The 13994-nt window shown below is 38.2% G+C and overlaps 1 pseudogene across 1 annotated transcript; it reads left to right on the forward strand.

Moving 5' to 3' along the window:
* Positions 1 to 1613: 1613 nt before the first annotated feature.
* LOC147825682 (uncharacterized) lies at positions 1614 to 13496 on the forward strand (annotated as a pseudogene). Its single transcript, XR_015440407.1, has one exon. The product of XR_015440407.1 is annotated as an uncharacterized LOC147825682 (transcript).
* The last annotated feature ends 498 nt before the right edge of the window (positions 13497 to 13994 follow it).

Raw genomic sequence — 13994 nt, forward strand, 5'->3', positions numbered from 1 at the left:
CCTTTTCTTTTCTTTATAAGGACTGGAAAACAGGAACTGGGAGCCCACACAGCAACAGCTATAGATCTGGAATGAATTCTCTTAGAATATATTCTGGAAATCTGAAGCTTTCAGGGCCATGCAGTACCGTCCCAGGGAGAAGAGTTGTGGGCACTGCCTGGACCTCTAAATAAATTCACACTTGCTTATTTTACTCAGTCTTGTGCCTGAACACTCAAGAGGCTTAAAGTTAGGAACAAGTCAGAGGAGGGAGGAGCTTATCACCCTTTGCACTCAAGCACAAAATGCTTTGGGATGGTTATATTTGGGTGTAGGCTGTCGCTAAGGCTAGGGTATTATTTGGATACTGAGTTGTGTACTGGGCAAGTGATTCTTTGAAAATCAAAGCTGTAGGCTGAGGATGTAGCTTAATGGTTGAACACTTGTCTGGCATGCATGAGGCCCTAGGTTCATTCCCTGGCACTGCAAAGAAAAAAAAACCCAAAGCTGTAAGAGGTTATTTATTCAAGAGTCACTGTGTGGCTGAAGAATGGGCAATAAGAACAGATAAGCACAGCTAAGGAACATGACCCCTCCTTTGACATTAACTGGCTTGTGTACTGGGTGTGCCTTGGTAGAGTCCTGTCTACTTGCTTCTCCTCCTTGGATTCTTTCCCTCCCTCTGTTATATATGACTCCCTCCACAGCCCACACATGGACACACACAGAGACAGCAACAGAAATGAAAACTATTGATGGTTTCATCTACTTGTTGATCATAAATAAGTTATGTGGCACTCCTTAGAAATTGTGCTATGGTGGCTTTTGTACTGAAGAAGTTATATAGCACAATGATTAGAATGTTGGCCTCTGGTACTGGATTTCCTCTGAAGGCCTGCATTTCCTCATCTGCAACATGAGGATAATAATAGGTCTAAATCATGGGATTGTTGTGAAGATTAAATGACTTAGTGTAATTAAATTATTCATGTAAAACTCTTTGGTATCTGACAGAAAGTTTGAAGTCGGTGTTAACAGGCCTCATCATCACCCTCATCACAGATATGGTTTACAAGCACTTAGCTTTGAGGTTTACTTATTTTTTTATAATTGGATGATAAGCAGCATAATACAACTGAAGCTGGAATCAAATTCTAGCTTTGCCTCTTACTAGCTTTGTTTTTTGTTTGTTTGTTTCTTCCTAGTTTTGAAACTGAGTAAATTACTAACATGCTTGAGTTTTAGTATTCCAACTGTGAGTTACAAAATATATGGAGAGATATACATATACTTTTAACACAGTTGTAGAAGTTATTGTTATTATTGTCATATAACTTAGAGTTTAATGCCTAGGCAGCTATTGGATAATGGTTAGGCTAAGTCTCTTTGAAGTCTGTCTGGTCTGGCCACTTGTGGGCATGTACTCCAAACTATTTTTAAATGAAAAGAAAGCAGACAATATAATTTTTAAAAATACCTAGAGCAAAAAAAAAAAAAAAATACCTAGAGCAGGGCTGGGAGTGTAGTGCAGTGGCAGAGTGCTTGCCTAGTGCGGTCAAGGCCCTGGGTTGAATCCTCAGTACTTTAAGAAAGCAAGAAAGAGGAAGGAAGGAAGGAAGGGAGGGAGGGAGGGAGGAAGGGGAAGGAGGGAGGGAGAAAAGGAGGGAGGAAAAGAAAGAAGAAAGAAAGGAAAGAAAGAAAGAAAGAAAGAAAGAAAGAAAGAAAGAAAGAAAGAAAGAGAAAGAAAGAAAAAGAGAGAGAAGAAAAAGGAAAGAAAGAGCCAGGGATTTAGCTCAGTGGCACCATTCCTGCCTCACAAGGTCCTAAGTTCGATCCCTGGTACCAAAAAAAAAGGAAGGAAAAATCTAGAGCCCTCCAAGAAATTTTTTGTAGAAATAAATCCTCAAAGCAATTTAAAGATAACAAGATAACATAATTAAAATGTAAGTGTCTTAATATTAGCCCTTGTATAGTATGCAGTAGTATTTCTGTATTATCTTTTTCTGAATAGAAAATGTTTTGGAAACACTATTCCACTATTCTCAACCTGGGAGCAACTGTCATCTCCACTCAAAGAAACACAAAGACACTCCAGGGGCTGGGGATGTAGCTCAGCGCCACAACACCTGCCTGACAAGCACAAGGTCCTGAGTTGGAGCCCCAGTACCAAAAAAAAAAAAAAAAAAAATGGCACTCAGAATGACAGAAGAATAGGAAGGCTATAAATCTTAAAGTCAAAAGAAATCTTCCTCTTTTTAGGGGGGAGAGGGTGGGTCATATCCTAAAATCCTTCATTTTAGTACAAGACAGATGTAAATGAGATAATGAAGAAAGCAAATTCAATAAATTTGCCAAAAATACATTATCTTTAAAACAATTCCTGCTGGGTGTGGTGGTGCACACCTGTAATACCAGCACTCAGGAGGCTGAGGCAGGAGAATCGCCACAGGTTTGAGGCCAGCATGCAGTACATAGGGAAACCCTGCCTCAAAAATAAAAAATAAAAATAAACTCCTAAAGGCATAGTTTAAAACAATGTAATAGAATATTTTAATCTATTCCTCAAAGCTAGTAGGGATCTGTTTCTAACACTAACATCTTGCAGTAGAGGGCAGCACTGTCCTTTTGCAGAATGTTAAGCACTTGGGAGGGAAAATAAAAGCAAAGCTACCTATTAGGTTTGTATATGCTTTTTCAAATTAGAGGTTTTTCTTTACTTTTAAGATAATTGTGTAGAAAGAACGTCAGCGCTTGTATGCCTTAAAGTGGTAGATCAAGTAATTGGAGACAAATACAGGTTTTAGTTGCCCTGCTAAGGCTATGGGGTCTGCAAAAGTAAACAGTAGCTTGACCCAGAAAGATCAGATGTTATTGTATGAACAGACCCAATGTTCCTGCATTTTCTGGATGAAGTCAACCTAAGAAATAGCATAATATGATTTTAAAATGTATGCAGTCATATGGTCTTAGCCCTGATGACTGCTTCTAAATTCTTACCCACTGCCTTTATTCTGCTCTATTAGCATTCCTTGCTGTTATACCTGTCATACCTGGGTCAGATCAGAAGTATCTCAAATACAGCACATGTATTATGGCTTTAAAGGATGATGTCAGACATGGTGTGTGAGGAATACTTTCATGAGACTGCAGTTGGCTAAATGGCTAGGTGTGAACATGAGTGAAACTGAAGCCTTATATGCTAGTCATCATACTATCACTATTGACTTATGAATTTTCCTATCCAGTAAATAGCAAGAAAAAATAAACAGTGATTTTGTAGCAAAAGTTACTTTGCTGGAGGACAGAGAAGAGAGAATAATTCTGATTTTAGCAAATATATAACCATAGTAGGCTGGAGATTTAGCTCAGTGGTTCGGCTGCCTGCCTCACAACCACAAGGTCCTGAGTTCAAACCCCAGTACCAAAAAAATAAAATAAAATAAAATAAAAAAATAAATTAAAAAAAAAAAAATATATATATATATATAATGCTAGGAATACTATGGATATATAGTATTCCTAGCATTTTTGGGTTCTGCTCTAACCTTGAAAACATTTTTGGCAGGAAAACTTCATTACTAATTTAAACAAATCTCACCAGAAATAATAAGAGCTGGAAGACACTAAGTGTAGTTCTCAGTTCTGCCATGTAAACTTGGGCAAATTGCACCTTTTTTCCCCTCATCTGTGAAAGAGGGATATTATCACCTAGATTTATTAAAAGGATCAACTTAGAAATGCATGTTACAGTGCTTTGAAATCTTAACAAATATTTCTATCACCGTAGCCCAAAGAGACTGCAGCCTGTTCTAAATTTCTATTACACTATGTTTCTTTTCATTTGTTATCATTATGTTGCCTGAGGTTGTTTTGTATACTTACTTAATTTTTTCCCTTAGCTTAATTGCTAGTTAGTTTCTTAAGACCTGAAATAATCAGATATATTTCTTGTATCCGCCACAGCAACAAGATATATGGTACATATTAAAACTCAAATAAGTATTTGTTGATTAAAAACAAACTACAATGCAGAATTAACTTTTCTGATTATAAAAAAACAATATTTACCATCTTAACCATTTTTAAGTTTGCAGTACATAGTATTAACCATATGCACATTGTGTGTAACAGATCTTTAAAACTTTTTCATCCAGAATTAACTTTTTTTTTGTTTTGAGACAGCTGGCCTTGAACTCACTGTATAGTCCAGGCTGGCCTCAAACTCACAGTGATCCTCTTGCCTCAGCTTCCCAAGTTCTATATTACAGGCATGTACCACCATGTCTGGCAGAATTAACTCTCGATAACTATATTTCACTTTACTAGTTCCCAAAGAGCTGCTTTATTGATTGGGCAAAACAAAAAAATACAACATTCACTGTGTGACAAAGGAGGTATTGGACTAGGTCATCAAAAGACTTGTACTCTTTTAAATTCATCTTCCCCTCATGGAAGCTCTGCCCTATTTTCTCTCCAACCTGTAGATTAGCCATTTCCTATAAACCTAGGAATAGATGCCAGAAAAGAAAGTACCTCTATAAAGTAACTTCACAAGCCATTCATGTCTAGCATATACTGTAATTAGACATTTATGAGAAGGAAACTATCAGGCTAAAAATATAAACTAACTTGCCAATTGTTTGATTTACATAATATCAAACTTTTATTAATTATTGAAAACAATGGATTCTTTTAAATCATTATTGCTATCACAGTAGTATTTTTATTTAGCTGGTGTAGGTGCAGGCAGGATCATAGAGGGAAATTTTCACAGAAAAGGGACTGTAGATAATATGTGCCTACAGGTAGCTGGCTGTAGATATACAAGCTTCTGGGACTCTCTCAGGAGAGCATGACTATATTTAACTGTCTATATGTGTTTTTTAGAAACATTCGCCTTGGGCCAGGGATTTAGCTCAGTGGTTCCAGCACCTGCCTTGAGAGCGCAAGGTCCTGAGTTCAATCCCCAGTAACAAAAATAAATAAATGAATAGAAACATTCACCTTTTCAACCCCATATCTTCATCTAATGTTATAACCATCAATTGTCATGTCAAATTCATTCTGGATTTTAAAAATTGATTTTCCTTCTTTGCACTAAGCAGAAAAATAAACTATCAATTGATTTAAATATTTTCAATTATAAACAGAACATGGAAAATAATGGAAATTTTTGAAATACAGTATTAAGGTAAAATAGACTTTCCTAATTATAACTCAATCTCAGAAACCATTAAAAATAGTTGATTTTGTATGATGAAAATATCATACATTAAAATATGTATGATGATATGATGACTTGAAAAAAATATTTTCAACATGTCTATCAGTCACATCTAATATACATATATATATACAGTCTCTTTGTATTGTTGATAGAAAAATGATTATGTAGAGAAATCAATCATAAATACCAATGACTAATAAACATACTCAAAATTGTCCTTACTATTAATTAAATTGAAACCATTAAAAGCAACATACCATTTGACTGAGAAATTTCTACTCTAAGAATCTATCCCAGGGCCAGGGATTTAGCTCAGTGGTGCTGCCTCCTGCCTTGCAAATGCAAGGTCCCAAGTTCAATCCCTGGTACCAAAAAAAAAAAATCTATCCTAAAGAAATTTATGTAAGTTTGCAAACATAACCCAGTGTAGCTATATACAGTTATGCATTGCAGATGTGCTTTAATAGGAAAACAAGTAACTTATTTTATAACCTAAAAAATCAAGTTTTATTGTAGAATAACAGGTCTGAAAAATTCTTCACAAGAATACAAAATAAGGAGAGCTGAGACTGGAGAGAAGGGCGGATCAATCCTAGGCGGCTAGGGGAAACACCTGAACATGTGGAATCACAGTCCCAGGTATCAAGGGCCAAACCCATGTCCACCTAACCCTGGGTGCCCTGGAGGTGCCTATCCTGTGTGTCCACCACATGCACCACCTGCCAGTCCAGCCTTTCCTCCTGGCTTCCCCACCCCACCCCCAGGAGCTCCCACGGGGAATCCAGCTTTCCCTCCATGTGGGCCTGGTTATCCTGTGCCCCTGCCAGGGTGTCCAAGACCCCAATCCTCAGGTCCCTATCCTCCTCCATGCCCTGGCATGCCTCCTGTGAATCCTTTGGCCCTGGCATGGTGTGCCCAGGGATGGTGATGGATAAGAAGATGCGGAAGAAAATGAAGAAAGCTCATAAAAAGGCACACAAACACCACAAGCATGGCAAGCATTCCTCCTCTTCCTCCTCTTCCAGCAGTGACTCTGACTGAACACAGGGCCTGGACCCTCCCCTCGAGTCTCACCAGTCCTGCTCTCCCATCAAGCTTCAGCTGCTGCCCATAGAACTGGGGGAGATTAGCCCTTGCGCCCCCACCTTGCCCTGCCCCACCCTTTTCCTGCTCTTCAGCCCTGCCCCCTAGGAACATGGAAAGAGGGCTGCCCTGGGATACCAAAGACCATCCTCTCACTGCTTGATAGATCTATAGCTGAGCTAAATGCTGAAAATACGCTTACGATCTGTAAAATGTGATCTTTTTTGCACTTTCTTTTGTAATACTTATGGTTGGGGGGGTTGGGGGAAATTTCATGACTATGGAAAACCTGTACTTTTTTTGTAATGATGGCACACTGGGGTGACTTAGTGACAAATATATTTGCCAGCCTCCTGAGTGCTGGGATCACAGGTGTGCATCACCACGCCGAGCTCCCAGCAGGTCTTTTATTGATTGTATAACTGTAAGGCTGCTGGAAATACAGTAGTCTGTTTGGGTGACGAACTAACTGCCCTTTTAGAAGCTGATCTCTATTGTTAGCTCAGTATACTATCTCAGGTCCTACTCATGCTCCAGCTTTCAGTGCAAATAAAACTATTTCTCCTGGGAAAAAAATAGAATACAAAATAAACATAGTTTCTAAGAATGCTAGCTAGATAGAACAGATTGGGAAAGAAGTCCAGGTTTATAGAAAGAAATATGTCACCTAAATGAAGGTTCAGTGTGGAAAGTCAAACAGCACAACTGCCCATATAGGCATCCACCCAGCAAGGTGGGGACAGGCTAAAACTAGGCAGAGACCACAAGAGATCCTGGAATGGGAAGCCAAGTAAGAAAGGAAAATATAAGAAATCAATTGAGAAAATGATGGAATAAATTAATCTTATATACAACTTTCATTAAAAACTTTTAAAAATACAAAATCTCAGCTCTCTCCCCAGGCCTACTAAATCAGATTCTCAATTTTAAGAAAATACTCAAGTTTTTCTTAAGCATGATAAATCATTTCCCCAGTCACCTTCCTGGACTCCTTTGCTCACAGCTTTGAAGATGTTCTGAGATTTAAAAATTTTTTTTTGAAAAAAAAGAAAATATTTTCAAAAGATAAAAGTGCTATGCAATTATTAAATATCACATTGATTTTCGCCTGGGCAACCTGAGTTACTCAAGCTATATTCAGAGTAAGCAGATAAAGATTAATCAATGACTATTTGGCTGATTCTTTTTTCACAATAATTGATTAAACTATCTTAAAATGCTCTAGAGCTCTGTTTTATTTTGTTTAATGTTTAGATCAATGATTCTCAATCCTTGCCGCACATTAGAATTTTCAAAATATTTCTGAAAATCCAAAGCCTGAGTCCTGCTCCTAAGATTCTAATTCAGTGGGTCCAGGTGCAGCTCAGGCATATGTGAATTTTTTTTTTTTTCTGGCACCAGGGATCAAACTCAGGACCTTGCGCTTGGTGAGGCACTACTGAGCTAAATCCCCAGCCTGCATATGTGAATTTTGAAAGTTTCCTCCAGTGAATCTAACAGATTGCCAAGGTTGAGAGTCACTGATAGAGATGAATCAGCAGATAAGCAGAGTTAGACCTATTATATAATCAAAAAATGTAGCAATGGTATTGAACTAAAAAATGGCTTCAGCTTTGCCACTGACCTTGCAATTCTACCTCTAGGAATTTATCCTACCAAAATATATTTACAAAGTTGTGTGCATGAAGGGTCATTACATCATTTGTAATCCCAAACATATTGGAAACAATTTTTAATGTCTACCAAGTAGTGAATGTCTACACAAGTTGGGCCTGTCTGACCATATAATAATGAGGCAGACCTATATGCACTGCCATGGAGATATCTCCAGGACATGTACAGTAATACCTCAGTTGTCGAACTCAATTTGTTACAAATATGTGTTTGAACACCAAAAAGTTTGAGAACTGAACATATTTTTCCCATGAAAAATAATGAGAAACCAAATAATTGGTTCTGAGGCCCCAAAATTACACTAATAAATTCATTTTTCCAGGACTTTAACAAATTTCACAATGATTTCTTTCTTTAACTCTATCACGGTTCTCACAGTTTTCCTCTTAGCTTTATTGCTGGTATCCAGTACCTTTCTTTGAAGCTATGGTTATGATATTTTATGCAAATAAAGTGCAAAAAAATGCACAATGATGAATATTTTAATGCATTAACACACATTGTCTGGAATCTTGACTATTATATGCCTTGGTGTAGTTTTTCTCTGACTGTGGCTATTTGGATTTCTATATGCCTCACTTATCTGTTGTCTGGGAGAGAGCAGCACTTAGACTGAAGCATCACCCCTTTGTGTCCACAGTGAGACATGACACATGACTCATTCTTGGCCCATACAAGTTTTTTCAAGTTGGATTTTCAATTCAACTATCCAACAAAGGGCTGGGGATTCAGTTCAGTGGTTCTGCTGCCTGTCTTGCAAGTACAAGGTCCCAGTTCAATCCCCGGTACCAAAAAAAAAAACTATCCAACAAAGTTAAGAACACTGAGCAAATTTTTTTGCCGAACTTTGCTGTTCAAGTAGTAGAAACTACTACTTGAGCTTGGAGCCATTCAACAACCAAGGTATCACTGTACTATTATGCAAAGCAAAACAAAACACAGTTACATAACGATATGTGATGTACGATCTCATTTACAGAAAAGTATGTATATATACACTCATAGGTATGTAAATGTTTAGAAAGATCACTGAAGGATACTCACCAAACTATTGACAGTGGTTAACCTCTGGGAATAGGAATGGGAGGGGAAGGGATATTTTGCTGTGTAAACTTCTAAATATTTTATAAGGACATATTCATGTACTACTAGTCTTAACTATTCAAAACATTCCAGGGCTGTTGGGTCACATACCACCTGTAATCTTGGATAACAGATTATATAAACTATTATTTTAATGTTATAATCTTGAACGTATAATTTTATAGTGAACAGTATAGTGGGCTAACAAAAATTTAATTTATAATATCTACTCAAAACCAAAGTGCTAGGGTACCCATGACTTTGTTATTAAACCTGTTGCTTCTCAAGCTAGGATTACTGGAATCTTGTTGCTCTGGGTTCTAGATACCCTTTTATGCAAAATTACACTCGGTGTTGATTCTGCCAACCTCTCTGGTTCCCCCACATAACTCACCCATGTGAGCAGACTCCGCTTCTGGAGGATCTCTGCATTAACAGTTTGTAAATTCTCCCTCAATCCAGCCCAAAAAATCACTGGGAACAGAGGCCACCTATGGCTTGGCCTGGCAGTCTCCCCTACTTAGACAAGTAATGAAGGCCTGCTGATTAAGCATCAGTGCAAGGGATTTTCGTCCTGTCTAGGACACAATTCTCAAAGTCTGCTTTGATGGCTCATCTTCTGTGAGATGTATTAAGCACTGGAAGTGTATAATGAGAGAAATTACTTATGAGTCTGTGCCTCTCAGCCCCAAGCCACTTCTTTTTTCTCAGAGAATCTGGAGGATTTTACAGTAATAGCAAGGGAACAAAGTCAGGTCTGAGGCAGGCAGAGGGTAAGGGAATCCAGCCCGTGGTGGGGCCTTGACACCAAGAGCTCAGTCAGCTTGTTAGCAACTGTCCCTCTCCAGCCCCCCCTTTTATTTCTTTAAGTTACAGCACCTAACAGAGTTTGACAGGAAAACCAAAGCTATGACATCCCCCGAGGCAGCCAAATCCCTGCTTATCTGTCTCATTTGACAGATGAGGAGGATAGATGTCACCTACAAGATGCTTCACTCACCTGAAACAAGTGTGCCAGGAGGACCCTGTCACCCTCAAAGAACCCAACAAGAAGAATCCAGTCCAAGGCTCATCTGTCACAATTCACAGTCTTCCCCCCCAAAAATTATCTTTAACAGTTCCTGAGAACCAAGCAACTGTTCTAATTGTCCTAAAAAGCAAAAGACAAAAAAAAAATTGCCTATATTGCCAAATAATTCAAACAAAATGACAACTTTGATTTATGAAAATCTTTTCTGGATTACACCTTCCAGAATAGCTGAAAAGTCACCATTTAAGATCTGAGAAGTCAATCTGAAGTTCCACACAGAGGGTCTGCACCTCCAGTTTTGCCACATTTGCAGGAAGAAGGACGCAACAACAAAAACAACTGTCTCCTCTGCACAGTGAGGCTGGCACACACTGGATCAAGATCTTCTAAACTTCAACATACCACAGAAAAATCAGTGAAACCTGTTTAAAATGTAGATCCTGATTGAGAGCATCTGAAGGAAGGCCAAGAAATCTGCATTTTAACAAACTCTCTAGGTGATTCTGTATGCAGGTGATCTGGGTCCCTCCAGAAGCACTGCTTCTACCCATTGCCTCCAGCAAGACTCCTAATGATACTTCCAGGCATACCTTTTGCTGAGAGCTCCCTCTCCCCTACCTGTCAACCCCAGAGTTGGTTCCCAGCAGCTATTCCAGTACTAGTGGAGCCAGTTCATCTCCAGGATTCCCCTGAAGGTAAAAATAGTCCCAAAAGGCCACTTCCAGCCATGTAATTTTGGACAGGAAGAGCATCTAGACTCCAGACTGCTGGTTACCAGCTTCTCAGAGCCTGCTCTAAATGATTTTGTCATAGTTGCTAATTTTAACCAATAGGTTTTTTAAGTTAACTCCTGAGTTCTCAAACTCTAGTATGTATCAGAATCACCAGGAAAGTACAGTAAAAATCCGCAGATCTAAGACCTATCTCAGAATCACCTCTGGGACAGAGCTGTTAATCAGTATTTTAATAAACTACCAGAGGATGCTTAAGCACAGAAAGTTAGAGAACTACCATCTAAAACAAAGGCAATAATCATAGAAACAATATTAAATTCTAACCATCGTATTGCAAAAACTGTAATCTAAAACGTTATTAATGGTAAACACAATTGTTGACCTCTTAAGGTGCCAATAATTTTCTGCCTAAATACTGAAATACTTTTCTGGAGAGACACCTACTAGATGACTGAACCTACCACGTACAAATATGCTGTAATTTAAGAAAATCTAGGGCCGGGGATTTAGCTCAGTGGTTCCGCTAACTGCCTTGCAAGCGGAAGGACCCAAGTTCAATCCCCGGTACCAAAAAAAAAAAAAGAAAATCTATACTCAAATATCTAAACTTTCAAAAACAATTAGCAATTTTTATCATTATAAAAATTAGAATGATAATAATGATGAATATTTATTAAGTTATGTGTCAGATGCTGTTGTATTTCAGATGGATTAATAGATGAGGAAACTGAGGCACAAGCAAGTTAATTTATTTACCAAACTTTGCACAGCTTTTAGCAGTAGAGCTAAAATTTGAACTCAGAGCCTAATGCTTAACCATTATGTGACCTTGCTCAGATTAGAAATAATAGTACTTCATTCAACAAATATTTATCATGAAACTCTGTGCTTCGTTAAGGGTTGTTCTCTAAATATACAGTGACAAATAAGACAATACTGTCCCTGCCTCCATGGGGCTCACAATGTAGTGAGCAATCTAAATATGTGAACCAGCCATTCAATGCAGTGTGAGGGCACAGCCCCAGGAAATTAAGTTATGTGCTAATACACTTCTTGAGAAAGGAGAATCAAGACCTTTTTCTCAGAAAAAGGTCCAAGCTGAGATCTCAGGGTGCATGTGAATTAGCCAAGAGACAAGAAAGATAAAGGGGTCCCAAGGCTGAGGATACAGTAGTTGCAAAAGCCCAGAGTTAAGAGAACAGATAACATGTTAGCTAGAGCACTAAACAATACTTTGGTATGACAGGAGCAGAGAGGAAAGAGGGAAAGGAGTGAGCAATGACACTGGAAAGATATACTTGAATCAAGTTGAAGGACTCTGTGGATCATGTTAAAGGGTTTTAGTGTGTGGGCAATGGGAAGCCATTAAAATGTTCCTCAAGGCATGTGGTTGAGAGATTTGGCCTCATCCACAGCCTTGAATGTCATAACCATGGAGTGATGACATGAGCCATGAAAAGATAACATTACCCAGAGAAAAGAGTAGAAAGCCTGATACAGCAGCCTGGGGAACACCAACACTGGAGATGAAAAGAGGAGGAGCCCCCAGAAGACAAAGGAGGAAGATCACACAGCTAATATGTGGCAAACAATTCAAACTGTCTCTAATTTTCCAAAGGCATGCTCTCAACTTCAATATATCTTAAATATCATTTTCCCTGTGTCTAAAATTGCAGCTGATACAAAACTGTCATTTAAACATATTTTTCCAGGCTGGGGATTTAGCTCAATGGTTCCCCCGCCTGCCTTGCAAGTGCAAGGTCCTGAGTTCCATCCCTGGTACCAAAAACTAAAATAAAATAAACGTATTTTTCCAGGAGTTCATTTACACACAAAGAAAGTGTCAAGGAATTTAAGTGCATCCTTGAGTTTCATTAAAGAAGCAACCTCATGAATCTTGCTTCCAGCTGCCTCCTCATCTTTCCTTGAGTGCTCTGCCATGTCTTTAGTTTGGATATGCTTTTGTTTTACCTAAGAGTGTCCCCTGGGGGATACATTCCATTGACAAATGCTGAAGATTTCTCTTCCCATATGGCATAAGGGCATTTATGCAAATATAGGAGCCACCTTGGGTATCCACAATTCTCCAAGGAGCAAATCAAATCTTAATAATGATCTTGCCCCCCACAACAACATGTGTGTTTTCTCCAAAAGACAAATTAATGAACACTCTGGCTACTTCTGTTCATTGTTATTATTTTATTGAAACAAATGCCTATTCTAAAAATATATTTAATTGAATAAAGGATATAAAACATCAGAAGTGTATAAAGTAAAAATAAGTTATTAAATTCCCTGTCTCCTTGACCCCACTGCTTCCCTATAACTTCGTTCCCAAAAATATTTATCATTAACAATTTGGTATATATCCTTGTACCCATTTTCTACACACATATAAATATCTAAATAAGGTTTATTTAAATGAAAAGGATCATATTAGCATATGTGTTTAGCATATTGTTTTGAGATTTGCTTCTCAAGCTATGTGATGGCCAATCTTTTTATGTTAGTGTATATAGCTTTAGTTACTTTTTCTGCATACCAGTCCATGGTACAGAGGAGCCATTATTGCTTTAACCAATTCTCTATTGACGGCCATTTGTATTGTTTTTGGTTTTTTTCTTGGCCTGCTTTTATTCTACACGGTGTGAAAGATCCAGAAGAATGTTGTTTGGACTAAATTGTGGATTAAGGTTCTTTCTGAATTTGCATTATTTGTCTTTACCTTTCCTCCCTCTTAAGATTTGGATATTTCCCTCCTGCTGCTCCCTCTGATCTTGCTACTACTTAGCTTAAGGTATGTTTGTTGTTTTAAAGGTCTCCTTACAGAGTCTAGTACACTTTGGAGGATGTAATTTCAGCAAATAAACAAACTATGGTCCTAATTTTATATTCTTATTCTAGAGGATTTGGGAGGCACTGGAAAGATATTCTCTTGTTATCTGAGAATTGGTTTTAAAACCTTGTCATGTTTGAATTGTGCTTTTCATTTCCCTTTAAAGAGCATCCTAGCTAGAGGTTGACTGAATATGTGTATTTTAATTGAAGGTATATCCTATAGCCTCAAAGAGCTAATAATCTCCTGCAGTCTGTTGGGCAAGCAAAATTAGCATTAGGGAAGCAATTAGAGAGCTGTAGAGTGCTCAATTATGTGCTACAAGCCCTTGGGCAACAGTGAGAGGAA

Source organism: Heterocephalus glaber, unplaced genomic scaffold (assembly GCF_053883595.1).
Source record: "Heterocephalus glaber isolate CG9 unplaced genomic scaffold, H.glaber_assembly_v1.0 deba00001497, whole genome shotgun sequence".
NCBI classification, from domain to species: Eukaryota; Metazoa; Chordata; class Mammalia; order Rodentia; family Bathyergidae; genus Heterocephalus; species Heterocephalus glaber.